At 36.5% G+C, this 14,241-nt stretch overlaps 2 long non-coding RNA genes across 7 annotated transcripts; one reads left to right on the top strand and one right to left on the bottom strand.

Moving 5' to 3' along the window:
• The first annotated feature begins 242 nt into the window (after window positions 1–242).
• On the top strand, window positions 243–11,468 carry LOC148729969 (uncharacterized). Of its 3 annotated transcripts, XR_016001560.1 has the most exons (5): window positions 243–1,043; window positions 2,137–2,203; window positions 3,284–3,360; window positions 4,587–4,630; window positions 10,595–11,468. It is a non-coding gene; the product is annotated as an uncharacterized LOC148729969 (long non-coding RNA). The 3 variants fall into 3 exon arrangements; XR_016001562.1 differs by lacking the exons at window positions 243–1,043; window positions 2,137–2,203; window positions 3,284–3,360; window positions 4,587–4,630 and adding an exon at window positions 9,728–9,866; XR_016001561.1 differs by lacking the exons at window positions 243–1,043; window positions 2,137–2,203; window positions 3,284–3,360; window positions 4,587–4,630 and adding an exon at window positions 10,040–10,179.
• Window positions 6,067–9,673, bottom strand: LOC148729970 (uncharacterized). 4 transcript variants are annotated; one of them, XR_016001555.1, is made up of 5 exons: window positions 9,533–9,673; window positions 8,986–9,056; window positions 8,371–8,477; window positions 7,585–7,693; window positions 6,067–7,046 (listed from the first exon to the last, which is right to left on the bottom strand). It is a non-coding gene; the product is annotated as an uncharacterized LOC148729970 (long non-coding RNA). The 4 variants fall into 4 exon arrangements; XR_016001559.1 differs by having other exon boundaries at window positions 8,371–8,462; XR_016001558.1 differs by lacking the exon at window positions 9,533–9,673 and adding an exon at window positions 9,198–9,264.
• Window positions 11,469–14,241: the final 2,773 nt, after the last annotated feature.

The following is a 14,241-nucleotide window of genomic DNA, read 5'->3' as shown; positions in this document are numbered from 1 at the left end:
CTGCTGCTATATTTAACTCCACAAATCGTTATCAAATGAGCCTGTTTGCGATCTTAACATTACATCCGCGAGTAACTGATTCACATTAAGAAGAAAAAAAAGGTACCAACGCAGTCTATCTCCCGGGGGAAAAAAGCATGAAGAGGTGTTTGTAAATTTTAAAGTAATGTTTAATTTCATAGTAACTTTAATTACTATGATGATACTATGATTACTAAGATGATACTACTGGGACTTAAAAATCCTAATCACGGAATGCAAGGGGGGCTTAAATGATAAATCATTGGAATGCTTTGCTTGTTAGTTATATACCTTTCAACTCACTAATTCTGATCGAGGAAGAACCTTTAGATTCTAAACACATTGAACAACAACCCCCTTAAGCATAAATTTCTTGGGCGCTGGATTGAGATTAAAGGCAACGGAGCCGCAAAAACGATCGCATCTCGTTGGGAGTTTCGCCGTCTGTAAGCGCTCGCCTCTTGGTTGCTTGTTTACTGGCCGATAGACGGTTTAGTAAATGCAAAAATAAATTACAGTTACGCAAGCTGCTAGAATGGCATCATTTCAACCTTTTCCTGAAAGGAAGGCTTAAAGAATGCGATAACAAGGTTTTTCGATCAAGACCTGGGCACTGTCGAGTAGTTTTGCATGCAGTTTGCAGGTTGTAACCTTGATTGTTAATAGAGGGTAAACCGCTTATATTATGGGACAAGACCAGAATAAGATTAAAGAAGAAATGATGATGATAATGTTAAAGAGTGATTATAAAGAATTACAGTGACATGCATGCCAACCATGCCATACATACATACATACATACATACATACATACATACATACATACATAACCTTTATTAACGTGTCTAGTCGAAATTCTGTTGTGGTTTTTATGATTCCTTCCCTAGAATGATGCTCTCCGCCCAAACGGACCGTTGCACCAATTTTCTTTGATGACTTTGATGAGAAACCCCATTCACGATTTTGCTTTAGGCTGGTTTGATAATATTGCCACAGCCCTGACTGTTGTTACCGATCGAAAAGTTAGTTCCCTCAGCCGATTATTTATTTGTTTATCAAACAACAACAAACATATGAAACATATGTGTGAACTGCGGTTATGAGACGTATATGAGAACGATCCTTCGCAGTAAAGCACTATTTGAGCAATAGTGAAAATCAGACCTGAAAAAAATTTCAGGCCTGTACGGGACTCGAACCACTGACCTCTGCGATACTAGTGCAACGCTCTACCAATTGAGCTAACAAGCCAACTGGGAGCAGGCCATCAAATAAATTCGATATAAACCCGTAGATGATAAATCAAACAACAACAAACATATGAAACATATGTGTGAACTGCGGTTATGAGACGTATATGAGAACGATCCTTCGCAGTAAAGCAATTTATTTGATGGCCTGCTCCCAGTTGGCTTGTTAGCTCAATTGGTAGAGCGCTGCACTAGTATCGCAGAGGTCAGTGGTTCGAGTCCCGTACAGGCCTGAAATTTTTTTCAGGTCTGATTTTCACTATTGCTCAAATAGTGCTTTACTGCGAAGGATCGTTCTCATATACGTTATTTGTTTATGTTTTTTTTTTTTTACATTTGAATATTCCTCGATTTTCGTCTCTAAAATCTCCCGAAAAATAGCCTTCTTAAGTTGATGTATTCCAGCAGGTTTGTCCGAGCCATGCGTTATTTGTCTCAGACAGATCTAGACACGAGCGTACTCTTAACCTTTGACCCCTAGGAGAGATCAATAACACACTCTAAGGACTGGTAAACAAGGAAATATGTAGCATTGGTAAATAAAAAAGAGACTTGGTAATTTGATGATCTACGTATTGCCAATGAGGCATTTGTGTTGAGGGACCTAATTTGGAATTGTTATACTAGTAATTTAACGAAGGGTAATTGCACGGAGAGCACGAAAAGATCTAGTAATTGAACTGAGGCCACACTGGTGAGAGGCGAACCTTCTCACGAAGTACTGCCGCTGCTCTCGCCTTAATGTCAGTGTGCATGTTCTTCACATTGTTCTCTATAAATTTCCTATGGTAACAAAAAGGAGAACTTGTTGAAGAATCAGTTAATGATCATTTTCTTCATTCTCATCACCATCATTTTGATTTAGTGGCACTCTCAATGACTCAAGGGTTAAAAGAACAGTGGATTGATTTTCAGACCTTGGGAAAGAGAAGGTAAAAATTTTAAATGTTTCAGTATTCTTCACGAGGCTTGCGGGACGTGGTATTCCTTCAGCGGGAAAACCACATATCACCTGCTAGTACTTATTAAGGATTCTTGGCATAGTTTGTAATCTTCGGCCATGAAAAGAATATCGAACTGTTTCCTGTCTCAATGACACGTTTTAGGTTTAATATAACCGCAAAAATAGGTGCCCCTTCGATAGGCACAAATATAATTCGATGGCCCATAAGTGTTGGAGACATGTTGAGACCAGTTTCGCAACGTCACCCCACTACGGATAGCCGAATTGTGACGGAAACACAAATTCCTCATCCATTGACTGCTTAGGGACAAATTACCACACGACAAAGTTACCACTTTTTTCATGCGTGACAACTTCTAAGGTTAGGATTTCGGATTGCTATGTCGTCAAATGTTTAACAAATAGATTTCAATGTTTTCGTGCATCTCTTCGGAAACAGATCCCAGATGGCACATGACCAATGTTGTTCTTAGCACATTTTGATTTCATCTATGATTCTTTGTTGAAGAGACACGCGGTAACATGAATCATTCTATTTTAGCCAATAACAAAGCAGGAAGTAAACGTCGCACAGTTGTTTTCCGGGGAGCAAAAAATTAGGAATTTGTTTCCTGTAGATTTACGATCTGTCAAACAAACATAGACTTTTACAAAAAGAAAGCTATGTGAAGTGCTTCTCAATAAACTTTGAGAAATATTGTAATAACTTTCACCTCTAAAATATGTACATGATCGTGATTTTTGACTGTTAAAGTCTTGACTTGCTCGCTCCGAAAATTTAGCGGCTTTCTAGGGGCATTAGTACTGACTGAAATGGCAAAATGCTCTCTCCTCGAATAAAGAAAATATTTCCTCTAAGTCTCCACGATGTGCAAATCGAACCTTTACAGAAATTTCTGCAAACCAGTTACATACCGCCGGAGCCGCCATTGTGAGGTTCGGGAAAGGGGGAAGGTTTAAAGGTTTTCGAAACAATTTTTTCCTTTACTGATTTAGTTGGGGGATACTCTTTTCTCTAAAGTTATTGTCCTTCATTTCTTTTTCGCAGGGAAAGTGTTATTCCACTCTTGGCTTCGTCAGTCATACGATTAAACCACTTAACAAGAGACGCTTTCTTGTTGAAGGGTAAGCAGCAAATATAAAGACTGAAGAAAATAGTTTATATACCTCACACGTTTTAAATAAACTCTTCACTACCTCATACCGAGCAGAACAAAAATAATGAACAACAATGTCTTTCAACGAACCTCATGGGCGAAATTAGAAAGTCATGTTGGTACATTAGCCTTTTTAAATAATATTTTTTCAACCGATCAAACATAGCTCTTTGTTATCACACGGGATCCTTGCATTTATCATCTTTTTTCCTTAGTTCTCGCCTAATGAGTAAGACAAAACAGAGCTCGACACTAACTTTTCAACTTACTAGCCAAGTGGCTGGTGACATCTTATATGCTACGACAATGTCAATTCGTTTACTAGCCAAACTGGCCAGTGGAAACGGAAAACCACTAGCCAAAACTGAATTGCTACTAGTCTGTGGCTAGTTGGCTACCGTTAGTGTCGAGCCCTGCATAAAAGAGTCTGGACAAATTATAATTAATATTTTGACGAAGGATAACTATTGAAAATCTAAATTTTTCTTCTCACGCTTTGAAAACTGAATATTTCGGATAAAAAAATGCGAGAAATTTAATGATAGAAAATGAGTTTAAAAAAATTGTGAATATTTGATGCTATAAAAATTCGACGCAATTTTTTATTTGAATGCTCTTTGAAATCTATGATAGTATCAGAAATTTTTCCTTCTAGCTCCTTTTTACATTATCTTGTTGGTCAGTAGAGAGAATTTAGTGTTATATTAGAAATTATTAAAACTGGATCATTATATTGGATAATGCAATTCAAGACTTTTTACAGGCTTAGCCATTATGGTTTCTTCTTACAAAATAAAGTCGAGAACTTGTCTAATATCTTGGGGGCGTTTTTTTTAATAAAACAATTATTCCACTCGCGCTTGTTGGATATGAGATGATTATAGCCAACTCGGCGCTACGCGCCTCGTTGGCTATCTATCATCTCATATCCAACAAGCGCTTGTGGAATAATTGTTAAATACCCTCAGCTGATAAGGTTTTATTTTCTCATCACCTGTCTACTGCTAATTACATCGATCTTGTGTTTGAAGAAGTCACGTGGTCCGCGTTACTGTAAAGGTTTAAACTATACAAACCACATTCAAGAACACAAGCTTCTGATAAAAAGACTGCTTTCCCCACGATTCGTGAACGTATCATATGGCAAGTTGGAGTGCAAACCTCATTTCACTTTCTTACTTTTGTTTTCATTAGACACCCCATCAGCGAACTAAAGAAGACACGTTCTGTTTTGCAAGGTGAGCTGTTCGGCCTCCTTAAATTCTGCGTTATTACTGTTTGTTTAGTTTCATTTTCAATGTTAAACTTATATGTTACAAAAAACAAGATTGGCGAAATCGGTTAAATTTGAATCAGGGTTTCTTTATTCCTTTGTTCAAAAGACTTTTCAGGACAAATTTGTCTTTTCTTTATAGAGCATCCAGTAATCAATTTCTAGACAAAAATCATCCTATTGAATTTTCTCCAAGTTTAGATCTGAAATCAGATTTCACCTCAACACTGGCCAGGGTTATCTTAACCCAGCTTTAAAAAACCTTGCCCAGGGAAAAGTTAAAGCATTTCTCAAAACTGAAATGCACGAATAACCACCAGTTAAACTCAGAAGTTTCAAATAAAAAACCTGCTTCATCAGCAGAAAGCGATATTGAGGAAAATTCTCTCCTGTTTTCAATGCCATTCAGTGATAGTGAGACTGAATATTGCGAGGACACGCGCGTAAGGCATCCACTAAAATCGGTCCCCTCCAACCACTGTCGATTTAGTAGAAGTTCTAGAAACCATGCTGAATTCAAATGTTTGCCAGCTTTTTCTGCCCTTTAATTGTGACCAGATTCAGTTTCACTATTTGAACGGCATATAAACAATAAATACGATGCTCCTTTGATAGCCACACCCAAATCTACTCTCAAATGAATAAAACTCAACTTACTAGCACAGGATGAAATAACTAAATTAAGTTTCCTTAAAGGTAACTTAAAGGTTAACATTAGAAGTATTTAAGTCATCTTTAGGTGACATACGAAAGTTCTGAAATGTATCTTTAATTGAACTTTCCGAAGTCAATTAAAGTGTCCTTATGAACCATTTAGTTAACACTTTAAGGTCACATGAAAGCAAACCTAAATAACCATTTCATGAACACTTTAAGATCACATGAAAGCAAACCTAAATAACCATTTAATTGAATTTAGGAATCCTCTTAATTCTTGTAAAGTCAACTTTAGTCAACCAAAACTTCCACTTGTAAATGTATCTTAAAGGTTTCTTCAATCTTTTGTTTCCCTTTAAGTACTGCTTAAAGTTACAGGTTTTGTTGTAATTCATCTTTAGTTGTACTTTCTGATTCTCTTAAATTTCAAGTTTTGTTAACATTCATCATTAAGTGACCTTTAAGCGCCTCTAAAGGCTGCAGGTTTCACTTTCAACTGACTTTTGATTTGCTTAATCACACCCTCATTTATATCCCAATAACTTATGATATTTTGGGCAACCTTACAATTGATAGAAAAAGAAGCATCACACATTCAAGTAATAACAAAGTGTTTGAAATTGCAGTGATGAAATAGTTTCGTTCAAAACTCATTTGTTCCCCTGAGATAACATAAACCTACAATGAAGCTGAGGATATCCCAGTCAAGCCCCATACATAATTAAAAAAAGAGATGTCCAAATGTTTGAATTACTGATTGACATACTTTATTAAAATTGTTTCACTTTTGTCAATGTATAATATAATCTTCGTCAAGCAGGTAATAGAATATTTACCACTATAAAAGTATGACAAATACACAAATTATATAACTAGCTGTAGTAACAAACTACACAAAAAGCTATTGATTCACAAATTGTACTCTCAAATCCAGCTACTAAGAAATGTGATTTGAAATGATACTTGTCTAACAATAAAAAATATAAGTTCAACCTATCAATCTAAAATTCAGAAAAATTTTCTTAATCGACTTAAATTTGCAATAACTCTCAGTTATTTGCTACATTATTACAACTGTAATACTTATTAAATATGATCATATACCTTAATTTCTTTTAGTAAACAAGTATTAGAAAACAGTTCTCTTACTCTAAAATGCAGCTGAAACTTTGATATACAAAAATGATGTGTACATCTCTATAGAAAAAAGTATCTCATGTGGAGGAAATTTATTAACATTGAAGAATTCACGATCACTTACTTAAGATGAGACCATAATTATTCAATGAAAAAGAAGCCTCATGCAGGCATGCAAAATAACCTCATTCTAGACTTGGCTTAATATTTTGTACATTTTCGATTTCATTGATTAGTAAAACAATTTTCTCACTGTATTATTGCCCACTCTGGAAAATTTTCAGTAGGTGGGCATCTCAGAAAAGGTTGCCCATAAACCCTGGACGGATTCTCTCTTTAGCTCTTGAAGTGAGCTTTTTCTTATAAGCCTTGTCAAGTTTCTTTTCAATTTTTTTCATTCTCCTACTTTCCCACTGAAGGTGATGCACAGAGTATTTTGTTACTTTTGAGGTATTTCCATCGTCATCCTCGTAGCAGCTTTCCTCACTGCTCATTGCCTCCATGACAAGAACCTCTGCTGCTCTCCCCTTTTCATGCTGGTTGGCCCAGTTGACCAGCTCCAGGGCTGTAGTTTGTCTCATTAACTTCTAAAAAAAATAAAAAAAATTAAACAGGCATGAGAAGGGTGTTATAGGACTTCAAATGAAAAATATGATCCAAATCACTAATTTCTCTTGATATATATATATATATATATGTGTGTACCCAATGTAAGAATGGAATTCTTAAGCATGTTATAATATAGGGTCTCTTTGTCCTTTTTTTTTCCCATCAAATGGTGCATACAAACTATCATTTATTTCACATCACATTTTAATATTTTTCAAATTTATTTTACAAAGATTTTCTTGGGAGGCTCTAGATACAGACCAGAATACCTCACTTATTTAACAATTTCTCTAATAAGAACATAGTCCCTTAGATGTGTCTATATTCAAAGCCATCCAATTTTGAAGTGCCAAAATAAAGACATTCAATGGGAAATAGCTTCCCTCCCACTGATCAAGTGTACTTGAGGGTGTACTCAGTCTGGTAACATTGAACATCTGTCGGACCCCATCATTTGTGAACAGCAGGGTATATGAAAAGTAAAATGTTCAAAATAGTATCCTAGCCAATAAATACCTCTCTTTGGCGACCACTCTTCCAGGTTTTTTGTTTATGAGCCTCATAGTGGTTACCACTCTTCAGTTTCTGTGTTTTCACACATATTTGAAATATATTTGTAAAGCAGCTGTTTAAAGAAATGATTATGAAAATGCCATGAGAAGCTGATTGTAAAAAGATTCCCACATAAATTAATGACAATGTTCAAATTTATAATAATTTATGGCAGGCCACCTTAGAATATCTGCCAAGTTAGTATGTCCTTAGTGATTCATTGCTAAGGTGTAAAGTATGCTTTTTTGAGGATCTACACTGAAGTGTTTCAGATCTAGAGACAAGAAATAAACCCGAAAATTTCAGTTTGCAACATATTTAAATTTCTGTAACATTTGGGAAAGTTAATATGTAAGTTAGGAAAAACTATAAAATGCACCCCCCCCCCCCTTGTCCTAAATTTGACCATGTAATGAAGGTGCTCATTAGAGGTTTCAGGGTATCTAACTGTGTTACTGAATGCTAGTTTTATGATGACATTTATGTTGAGGGGAAAGTGGTAAAAGACACGAATTGATGGTAGAGACTAAAAGCAGGGGTATCATTAAGGGCTGGGCAATAGACAAATTGACCAACTTTGAGCACAATTTTGCCAGGATGTTTTCAAGCCAACGCCTTCAATAAAACTCAAGTTGTTATAAAGGAGATATGCATCAATATGCTTGAGTGCAAAATCCTTATGCTCACCCACAAAATGTAATGACACCCCAGTAAAAGTGAAATGCATGTGCTATGATTATTGGTAGCTACCTTCTATGACTTCTTTTGTCCAAGGACACTTTTCAAGTCCTCCTTGTTGATGTATTGCCTGCTCTATTGTCCGCTCAAAAAGGATCTTGTTGCTGTCAGAATTTATTCTAAGACAAACAACTAATACAATTAAGCCTGGTATTCTGTAGTAACAACATTAACACTAAGACAAAAGTACAGTCAAACCTCGATTATCCGGACCTGTTGGGACTTAGGTAATCAGTCAGGATAATCGAAAATATGAATATTAATGAGACAATAATGTAAACAAAAGAAATGAAGATAAAAATCTGCTTCGATGACTCTCCGAGTGCTCGATCTTTTGAAAGCGGAGGAGGCAATGTTTTAAACGCACTTTTCCTGAATTTAGACATAATCTCTGAATTTTTTTACCTCATAAAGTTTGGAAGATCAAAGCTCATTAATAATCATGAAAAAAACGGGACCAGAGAAAAAGTCCGGATAATCGAAAAGTCCGGATAATCGAGGTTCGACTGTAACCACCATAAGGTGTTCACATAACATCTCAATATTTCAAGCAGCAGCTTAGACTCGATTTCCTCGCTCAATCAAGATAAAGCAAAATATCTCTGAATCTAAAAAGATATTACTCACTCTTCGTCAAGATAGAAACCACTAAAGTCATCTTTTTTCAAAAGGAGTTTGTACATTCTCCTCACAGTTCTCTAAAAGAATGAAAAAAAATTCAACAATCGGTTTGTCACGTTTGTCCTATTTCTACTTTCACGCTTTTTAAAAACCCTGGTTGTTTGAAGGCTAGATGATGTAGAGCAATCGACACAAGCACAATTAAAAATTAACCTTACCCATCTATGTGAATAAAACAGGCAAGGTCAAAAGGGTCCAAGAGAAAAAATGATTAAATGAATTTTCCTACTAGATAATTCTCGTTGAAACAAAAGGGAGGAAAAAAACTTTTCTGGTAGACCTGTTTATGGTAAAGGATTATCAAGTAATTGTAACCACATCTAATCATGTCAAATGATTACCGCCGAAATAATTAAGTTAATTATGCATATAATTCGCGCGCCAAACATGTACTCAACATAAAAGATAATCTTCCACGAAACAGAACTGATTCAAGCAAATTATGAACACATATCACATTATTCATGCTTATCAGTTATGTTTTTTTACTCACTCGACAAGCCGGTGGAACTACTACTGTCGTTCGCCTTTGTCTTCTGTTTTGGCGCCGACGGACGTTGGCTGCATTATTATCAACAGTTTGAAGACGGCCCTCGATCCGCTAAAGCGCTTCAGAGTTTTCTTTGTTGCTGCGCTCTTGCTGCTGCCGAAGCTTTACATTTTCGCTCGCCAGAGCGTGATTGCTCCGGATCAACTCCTCCAGCAGCACAATGCAATCGTCGGACACTTTAATCCTTTTTTCGCCGCTGGAACCACATCATGGTTTTGATCGTGCAATCGTCTTTCCGCCATATTCTTTTCTTACTTGCTTTAACTACGAATTAACGGTAAAATAACCACACTACAAGTGCTTCTCTCGGATGCTTTGTGATGCTTTGTTAACAAAGTAGTCAAACGGAATATTGAGGTTCAAAAAAGCGCGCGAATTAATATTTCTAAAACCAAACAACGACCTCCTGTTGACATATTGCCTCGTTGTGATGTTTATCGTACTGTGCCTAGCTAACGCTGGCCAGTACAAATGAAGACTCGAGTGTAATTGGAAGCAAGGAAACAGAAAGGCGGGAAAACACGAACTACACGTTCGAACTTTACTTGTTCAAGTAAACAGCTTCATACCGATACTAAAGTTTCAAAAGGGTTAGTTAAAAATATATCTGAAAATGTAGCCGTGTGTAGGTTAAGGATATCTTGTAACAAAGGAAATTTACGTATGATGCACGATCCTCGCAGTAGATAACGCTAATTTAAGCAATAGCGAAAATCACACCTGAAAAAATGAGGCCTGTACGGGACTCGAACCACTGACCTCTGCGATACTAGTGCAGCGCTCTACCAATTGAGCTAACAAGCCAACTGGGAGCAGGCCGTTAAGTCGATTCGTATTAAACCCGTGAAAGTGATAAATCAGATACAATGAAATATATGAAGTTTATATATTTTGAACTGCGGTATTAGATACGTATGATGCACGATCCTCGCAGTAGATAGCGCTATTAGCTTAAATATTTGAAGCTGTTCACTGTTTCTTAGGTTCTGTATTTTTTTTTTTCAGGGAGTGAGGAATCTGCTCTTTTCCTGCCAAGACTTTTTCCCACAAGGGCACTGAAAGCTTTCTCGATGGCACATCATAGGTTGGCAGATGATGAGATGGCACATCTTGTCAGTCAGTGCTTTTGTTGTACTGCCAATGTGTATGTAAAATTGTCACCCTGTATCAATTGAAGCTTTGGACGAAGTCAACAGATTAATATGTATTTCTGTAAAATCAATACTGTCTGTCAGCTTCATAGGGAGATTTCCACAAATAACATTGTTTGTATATATGAAACAAAATTTACACTGATCCATGAAAATAAAAATTTCACAATACATATACAAAAAAAAAAAAAAGAAAGAAAAAGACCAACTACAGAGAATAACCAAAAGTGCTAACCTCATTATAGTAATGCTTGATGCAGACAGTTATTTTTTGTTGCCTTTATAGAGTGCTGGAAACACAAACTATTATGTATTCATTTTTATTGTTTGAATTATTTCTCTGAAATTCCCATTTATTGTGACAGTAACATGGGTGTAGAAAGCTTTCTCGATGGCATTTTGTAAGTTGGCAGGTGAAAAAGTGGCACATCTTGTAAATCAGTGCTTTCAAGTGACAGAAGTCTTTCTTTTACCCATTCTTTAATTGCATACCAATGCTTTTGATTAATAAAGCTATTTATTCAGTTTAATTGTAAATGACAGTTTCTTAGGATTTATTGTGACTTGATTTTTGGAGGCATGAGCTATAGAACACATTATTTATATTGTAGACAATTTGTTCGGCCGAAGTCAAAATAATTTGTTAGTTTTGTGCAATATATGTTCGCAGTGTTTATGAAAATAAAATGTTATGTCTGTGGTAGGCAGAGGCCTGCCACTTTTGTTTGTCCGATTAGTTGTTTTAGTAAGGGTGGATTACATGAGCCGAGTTCACTCTTTGCTAGGATGGCATTATGTGGGCAGGCCAGCCTGACTCATGTAATCAGCCTCTAAGTGGATGATTGGCAGGCCTGTGGCCTGAATTATTATTTCCCTCGGATTTCTAGCAAAGGTAAATAGATCAATCACATTTAATTCCAGTTTCATTTACATTAAATTTCATTCTGAATACAGTTGAACCCAGTAAATGGGCCACCCTCAGGGAACTGGCAAGTGGCCACTAAATAAGGGTTTTTATTTCTTTTTTTGTTAGATCCCAATGCAAATTTATAGCAAATGAACAGCTTTGCTCAATGAGCAAGGTAAATGTAAAGCAAATGTCAAATTTACGTCACACTTGCATGGAATTTTGTCAGGAACAAATACTTGAGTTTAGCTTCAGTTTATAGCTATTGCAAATTTAGTTCAAGCACACTTCTTTTTCAGCTTGAGGATAGTGTTTCAGAAGAAAACATTTCATTCCCAGCAGACAAGATGGATCACAGAAAGCTAATGGTATCATCTATAGGATAGTGAAAGAAAAACCATTGCAATCTGTGTCCCTTGCGAGGATTCGAACCTCCTGCAGTCAGCCTAGAGAAGGTGATCCCAGCTGTGAGGAGAGTTTCGTGCGCTCCTCTCAGTGCTTGTCTATTTTCGCGTCTCGAGGAGAGGTGCAGTGCAGATTGCCCATACTTTGTTCTTACCCTCTGGTACCTCGGCAATGATGTATCCGTATCGTTTCTATTTTTATGTTTTATGATTTTTTTTATTTTCATTGATTGATACGAGCACTGAGCCGTTAAATAGGTCTCAAACCCGGAGGCTAGACAAGTCGGTTCTCGGCTGTAACCACCAGAGGACTGTGTCTGTGTTCAAGCGGGGATTTACTTTTCTCCGGCACCCTTGACATTCAAAGTCAAAGGAATACAAAAAGAATAAAGCCAGGTTGGAGAGTATCTGCTTTTTAACTGAACAACATTAAAAAATTATGGCATTTGCAGAACGGAATGGTGACTGTAGCTTAACTTGAGAGGGGCCACGAGAACTAATTGTTTATATCATATCAGTCAAAAATCAATTATCTCAGAAAAATTGCGCATCACCTTATCAGCTGGAAGACAAAAAAAAAGTAAGAGCTGGGTCAATATTCATAAGGAACATCTGCTCTATCAGCTGGGCAGAGGAAGAAATTTGTGTGGACCTTTGTGATGATTCAAACCTCAATTTATTTAACATCGCTACCAAACGTTCTTATAGCAGAGCAGAAAGACAAACTTCTGGGTGGACGCATGTGAGGATTCAAACCTCAGGCTTTTTAATCAATATTCCTGGAAAGGAGAAAGATTGTAAGCCTTACATTTAATACGGAGAAAGAAATAAGCCACACGACAAAAGAAAACAAAGGCAAATAATATGAACCAGAAACATTACAAACTTGCCGCAATAGTCTACGAAGGTACTTTCTCAATGGGGCGTCCATGCCCACAGGCAGTAGACACCTCCGACCTCAAAAAATCTTCAGGGACTGAGTGCGAGGAAGTTTCAATGTTAATCGTCTCAAGCAACGTTCAATAGCGGTTATGTTCTCATGTAATAATTAAAGACGTAAAGATATATGTAGGTATGTATCAATACATACACATGACTTTTTTTATATTCAAATTAACTAACCTTCATAGTCAGATGAACTTGAAATTTCGTGAAATCACGGGAATTTGAAGTCGCCACGAAAGTATCTGTTAATTTCTTTCCGTTACCTTTCCGCTTATGCCTTTCGAAAGTTGAACGTGATTCGAAGCCATTAAAGCGCGCGCAGAAAACATTTCCTGACTTGTCATCGCACTCCATGCGCTCTTTAAAGGAGATGCAAAAATGAAACCGTGGCTTTCAATAAGATGTTTCGACCCCAGAAAGAATTGTGAGCTCACGTTGCTGCACGTAAAACAAAATTTGCTCTTCTGGCTCATCAGTGCAAGTGTTGGCTGATTTGTGATGAATATTCTGTTGACAGTTCAGATTACAATGAGACTATCTTTAATGCATGAATTAAAGATGTCAGAACAGCTATACTCATTTAAATCTCACCTTAAAGTCAACTTAAATGTATTTTAATGAAACACCCTCTTTTGTGCCAAAAAAGAAACCACTTAAAGGATACTGAAAGATTTGCGCTACTAAAGTTAAACTTATGTTCAATTAAAGATTCATTAAAGGTTAGAGTTAGCTTTCGGATATTTCATTTGACAATTAAAGACGATTAAAGCTTTACTCAACCTTTAAGACTGCTTTAGATTTTGCCTAAAGGCACTGAAATAAGAACATTCGTCCTGTGTAGGTAATGCGCTAAGAATTGTTTTGAATAACATAACAAAGAGGGAATGTTACACTCAGACATTTTTGAAAAAGAGACAAAAGGACCGCCCTAAGAATACCTGAAATACTTCAAGACAGAAGCTTTTGACCCAGAAGCGATTAGGTAAGTCCAAGAGCTGAGGTTTATTAGAGCATCAAACTAGCCAATCAGAATTTACTTCCTAATAAGGAAAAGATTACTGAATGCATAATTGTAACTTTACCGTGGTACAAATTGGAAATGTATTTTGAAATTGCAGTTTTCAGACCGCAAAGGCTTCTGGTCATAAGCCTATATATGTTCACTATTAATCGGTCTTTTTTAGTTTTCTATTTACCGCACGTGCAAGTAATCGTGGTTATCATGTACTTAAGTACCCGGAAAGC

Source organism: Stylophora pistillata, chromosome 5 (assembly GCF_964205215.1).
Source record: "Stylophora pistillata chromosome 5, jaStyPist1.2, whole genome shotgun sequence".
In the NCBI taxonomy this organism is placed as follows: Eukaryota; Metazoa; Cnidaria; class Anthozoa; order Scleractinia; family Pocilloporidae; genus Stylophora; species Stylophora pistillata.
Note: the sequence above shows the minus strand (reverse complement) of the source record. Positions and strands in the feature narration are given on the sequence as shown.